This window comes from Bos indicus x Bos taurus, chromosome 1, assembly GCF_003369695.1.
Source record: "Bos indicus x Bos taurus breed Angus x Brahman F1 hybrid chromosome 1, Bos_hybrid_MaternalHap_v2.0, whole genome shotgun sequence".
NCBI lineage: Eukaryota > Metazoa > Chordata > Mammalia > Artiodactyla > Bovidae > Bos > Bos indicus x Bos taurus.
In genome coordinates, this window is record NC_040076.1 from 56,875,704 (window position 1) to 56,881,954 (window position 6,251).

Below are 6,251 nucleotides of genomic sequence, written 5' to 3' on the forward strand. Positions count from 1 at the left end.
GCCATTGAAATCAACACATTTTAGCCAATATTCCCATAATGTAAAAATCCATGCTTCAGGATTCAATGAACTCTTGGAAACTATTTTCTGCCTCCTGCTGGTAGGTGGAAGTGTTTTCCCTGCAAAAAGTTGTCAAGATGCTTGAAGAAATGATAGTCAGTTGGCGAGAGATGAGGTGAACATGGCAGATAAGGCTAAACTTCATAGCCCAATCCGTTCAACTTTTGAAGCATTGGTTGTGAGACATGTGGTTGAGTGTTGTCATACAGAAGAACTGCACTCTTTCTGTTGACCAATGCCAGCTGCAGACATTGCAGTTTTGGTGCATCTCATTGATTTGCTGATCATACTTCTCAGATGTAAAGTTTCCACTGGAATTCAGAAAGCTGTAGTGGATCAGACGGACAGCAGACTGCCAGTGACCATAACCATTTTTTGGTGCAAGTTTGGTGTTGGAAAGTGCTCTGGAGCTTCTTCTCAGTCCAACCACCGAGCTGGCCATCACCAGTTGTCATATAAAATCCACTGTACATTGCACATCACAATCCAATTGAGAAATGTTTTGTTGTTGTTGCATATAATCACACTTCAAAAACGACAATTTTTTTAAAATTTTCAGTGGGCTCATGAGGCACCCACTTATTGAACTTTCCAATTTGCTTCAAATGCCAAATGACCATAGAATGGTTGATGTTGAATTGTGCAGCAACTTCTCATGTAGTTGTAAGAGGATCAGCTTCGATGACCACTCTCAATTTGTTGTTGTCAACTTCCAATGGCCAGCCACTGCATTCATCATCTTCGAGGTTCTTATCTCCAGCAGTTTCTGGAACAAATGCATTGTTGATGCTGTGAGTTGTCTCTGCTGCTTTACAACCCATTTTGAACTTGAGTATGAAAATCACTTAAATTTGCTGTTTTTCTAAAAAACATCATATCCCTAGTCTAAAATAAATATACAATACACAGCAAGTAATGTCATTAGCAAAAAAAAAAAAAAGCATAAAGTGAGAAATGTGCATTAAAATGATATATAACATAACCACATTTATTTAAGAATGTATTCCAATATCAAACAGCAAAATTCAATAATGCAAAACCACAATTACTTTTATACCAACATAAATATATGGAAGGACTTCCCTGGTGGCTCAGATGGTAAAGAATCTGCCTGCAATGTGGTAGACCAGGGTTCGATTCCTGGGTCGGGAAGATCCCCTGGAGAAGGGAATGGCAACTCAATCCAGTATTTTGCCTGGAGAATCGTATGGACATAGGAGCCTGGTGGGCTACAGTCCCTGAGGTCACAAAGAGTCAGACATGACTGAACAGCTGAGCAGTAACAGCAGAAATATATGGAAAAGGCCTTAACAAAATACCGGAAAATTGAATTCAATGGCACATTAAAAGGCTCACACAGGCTTGAACTTGGCCAAGATAGTAGAGGAGAAAGGCCCTGAGCTCACCTCCTCAGATAAGCACACCAAAATTATAATTTTCAGAGCAACTATCAATGACGAAAACCCAAAGACTAGCAGAGAAGATCTTCTACAGCTAAAGATATAAAAATGGAGCCACATTCCATTGGATGGATGGGGAAGTGGAGACTCAGTATAGTCAAGAACCATACCCCAGGTAGATGACCCACAAACAGGAGGAGAGTCACAATTGCAGAGGTTCCCCCCAAGAGTGAGTGGTACAAGTTCCATATCGAGCAGTCCACCCTGGGGGTCCTGCACCAGGAAGATGAGCCCTAGAAAATCTGGATTTGAAGGCCAGTGTGATGTGCTTTCAGGAGAGCCTAAAAGCTTTAGGAGGTAGAGACGTCATTGCTAAAGGTACACACAAAATTTCACTCAACAGAGAGCTGGGGAAGAAGCAGTAATTTAAAGGAGTGTGGAAATCACTCAAGCTAAACAGAAAAAAAGCATTTTAATAAATAAGGATAGATTAAGAGACTTCTGGGACAACATCAAGTACACTGATGTCAATATAAGGGTCTAGAAGGAGAAGACAGAAAAAGACAGAGAACAAATCTGAAGACATATTGGCTGAAAACTTCCCTAAGTTGAGAAAGAAAACAAACATCTAGGTCCAAGAGGAACAGAGTGCCAAATAAAAACACAAATATTGTAATTAAAATGACAAAAATAAAGAGAATATTAAAAGCATCAAGGAGAAAGTAACAAGTTATACACAAGTGAACTCCCAAAAGACTGTCAGCTCACTATTTAGCAAAAACTCTTCAGGCCAGAGGGAGTGGTACTATATATTTAAAGTGATGAAAGGGAACTCCTACAAACAAGAATACTTTATCTGGCAAGGCTTTCATTCAGATTTGATGGAGAAAGCAAAAGTTTTATACATACGCAAAAGCTAAAAGAGTTCACCACCAAAGCAGCTTCACAAGAAATGTAAAAGGAATTTTTATAAGCAGAAAAAAAAGGAACAAAAACTAGAGGCTCAAAAATTACAAAAGGAGAAATCTCATTCGTAAAGGCAAATATACAGTAAAGGTATTAGATCAACTACTTATAAACTTAGTAGAAAGGCTAAAAGGCAAAGGTACTAAAATCAACTATATTCACAACAAATTGTAAAGGGATACACAAAAGACAAAGATAAATGATATAATGTCAAAACAGTAAACTTGGAGGAGTAAAAATACAAGGCCGTTAAAATGCATTTGAACTTAAGAGATCAGCAACCTAAAATAATCGTGTATATATAAATAATCTATATATAGATTCATATATATATATAAAATTCATGGTAACCAAAAACCAAAATTTATGATAGATATACTCACAGAATGGAGAAAGGAATCCAAATTTAAAACTAAAGATAGTTAAAAACAAAGGAATAAAAAAGGACCATGCTGCTGCTGCTGCTGCTAAGTCACTTCAGTCGTGTCCGACTCTGTGTGACCAAGAACCTGAAAACAACTAACAAAATGATAATAAATACATGTGCATGTGTGCATGCTCAGTCACTTCAGTCATGTCTAGCTCTTTGTGACCCTATGGGGTATAGCCTGCCAGGCTCCTCTGTCCATGGGAATTCTCCAGACAAACATACTGGAGTGGGTTGCCATGCCCTCCTCCAGGGGATCTTCCTGACCCATGGATCAAACCTGTGTCTCTCACATTTCCTGCATTAGCAGGTGGGTTCTTTATCACAAGTACAACCTGGGAATCCCAGTAAGCACATGTCTATGTCTGTGCTAAGTCACTTCAGTCATGTCCAACTCTTTGTGACCCTATGGACTGTAGCCTGCCAGGCTTCTCTGTCCATGAGGTTCTCCAGGCAAGAGTAGTGGAGTGGGTTTCCATGCCCTCCTATCAATAATTACTTTAAATGTAAATGGAGTAAATGCTCCAATCAAAAGGTGAAGAGTGACTGAATAAACAAGAAAACAAGACCCATATATATGCTCCCCATAAGAGACTCACTTCAAATCCAAATCTACACTAGCCTGAGAGTAAGGGGATAGAAATAGTATCCCATGCAAATGGTATTCAAAAGAAAAAAAGCTGGGGAAGCAATACTTATATCAGACAAAATGGATTTTAAAACCAAGATATAATAAGAGACAAAGAAGGACATTACAAAATAATAAAGAGATCAAACAGCAAGAACGTATAACAATTATAAACATACACATTCAACATAGGAATACCTAAATATATAAAACAAATATTAACAAACATAAAGGGAGGAATTGACAATTATACAATAATAATGACATAATAATAGTAAGGGACTTAAACACCTCATTTATATCAATGGACAGATTATCCAGACAAAAACATCAAGGAAACAAGTGCCTTAAACAACACATTGGACTTAATAGATCTATATAGAATATTCCATTTAAAGCAGCAGAATACATAGTCTTTTCACATACACATAGAGCATTCTCCAGGATAGATCACATGCTAGGCTACGAAATAAATCTCAGGAAATTTTAGAAGATTGAAAGTTTATCAAGCAACTTTTCCATCCACAAGGCTATGAGACTAGAAATCAACTATAAGAAAAAGCTGCAAAAGCCACAAACATATGGAGGCTGAACAATATGCCACTAGACAACAAATGAATCACAGAAAAAAATTAAAGAAGAAATAAAAAATACCTGGAGACAAAAAACACAATCCAAAAATATATGTGACATAGCAAAATCTGTTCTAAAAGGGAAGTTTACATGATAAAAGTCTACCTCAGGAAGCAAAAAGATCTCAGGTAACAATCTAACTTTACACTTAATGGAACTAGAAAAAGAAGAACAAATAAACGCCAAAGTTAATAGGAGGAAAGAAATCATAAAGATTAGAGCAGAAATAAATGAAATAGAGATTTAAAAAATAACAGAAAAGACCAATGAAACTAAGAGCTGGTTCTTTGAAAAGATAAATCGCTAAACCATTAGACTGATCAAGAAAAACAGGATAGGTTCAAATGAATAAAATCAGAAATGAAAGAGAATTTACAACTGACACTGCATCAGTACAATCTCCTAAGACTGAAACAAGAAGAAATCGAAAATATAAGCAGACCATTTACCAGTCATGAAATTAAATCAGTAATTAAGGAAAATTCCAGCCAAAAAAAGACCAGAACTAGATAGCATCACAGGTGAATTCTAACATTCAGAGAACAGTTAACATATATCTTTTGCAAATTATTTCAAAAAAAATTCAGAGGAATAAATGCTTCTAAATTCACTTATGAAGCTATCATCATTTGGATATCTAAAGCATACAAAAGCATCATAAAAAGGAAATTATAGGTCAATATCACTGATGAACATAGATGCAAATTTCCCCAACAAAATATTAGCAAACTAATTCAACAATACATTAAAATGATCATATAACATGACCAAGTGGGTTTATCCCAGGGAGATAAGGATGGTACAATATCTGAAAATCAATCAAATGTGATACATCATATTAACAGATTGAAGAATAAAGATCAGGTGATCATTTCATAGATGCAGAAAAGCTTTTACAAAATTCAACATTCCTTTATGATAAAAACTCTCAACAAAGTGAGTAAAGAGAGAATATACCTCAAATAATAAAGGTCATGTATGAAAAACCCACAGCTAACATCATACTTAATCATAAAAAGCTAAAAACATTTTCTATAAGATGAGGAACAAGACAAGAAAGACCACTCTTGCCACTGGTATTCGACACATTATTGGAAGTCCTAGGCACAGCAACCAAATAAGAAAAGACATAAAAAGAGTTCTGGATTGGAAAGGAAGTAGGAAACTTATCACTGTTTGCAGATGACATGGTACTACATAGAAAATGCTAAAGATGCCATCAACAAACTATTAGAACTCATTAATGAATTCAGTACAGTTTCAGTATACAAATTTAATATATAGAAATTTGTTCCTTTTCTATACATTAAAATGAATTATTGAAAAGAAAATTAAGGACATAATCCTGTTTACAATTGCATCAGAAAGGATACAATACATAGAAATAAATCTAATTAAGGAGGCCAGATCTAGAGCTAGACATCCTGGAATGTGAAGTCAAGTGGACCTTAGGAAGCATCACTACAAACAAAGCTAGTGGAGGTGATAGAATTTCAGTTTGCTATTTCAAATCCTAAAAGATGATGCTATGAAAGTGCTGCACTCAATGTGCTAGCAAATTTGGAAAACTCAGCAGTGGCCACAGGACTGGAAAAGGTCAGTTTTCATTCCAATCCCAAAGAAAGACAATGCCAAAGAAAGCTCAAACTACCACACAATTGCAGTCATCTCACACGCTAGTAAAGTAATGCTCAAGATTCTCCAAGCCAGGCTTCAACAGTACATGAACTGTGAACTTCCGATGTTCAAGCTGGTTTTAGAAAAGGCAGAGGAACCAGAGCCCAAATTGCCAACATCCTCTGGATCATCGAAAAAGCAAGAGAGTTCCAGAAAAGCATCTATTTCTGCTTTATTGACTATGCCAAAGTCTTTGACTGTGTGGATCACAATAAACTGTGGGAAATTCTGAAAGAGCTGGGAATACCAGACCACCTGACCTGCTTCTTGAGAAATCTGTATGCAGGTCAGGAAGTAACAGAACTGGACATGGAACAACAGACTGGTTCCAAATAGGAAAAGGAGTACGTCAAGGCTATATACTGTCACCCTGTTTATTTAACTTCTATGCAGAGTACATTATAAGAAATGCTGGGCTGGAGGAAGCACAAGCTGGAATCAAGACTGCCGGGAGAAATAT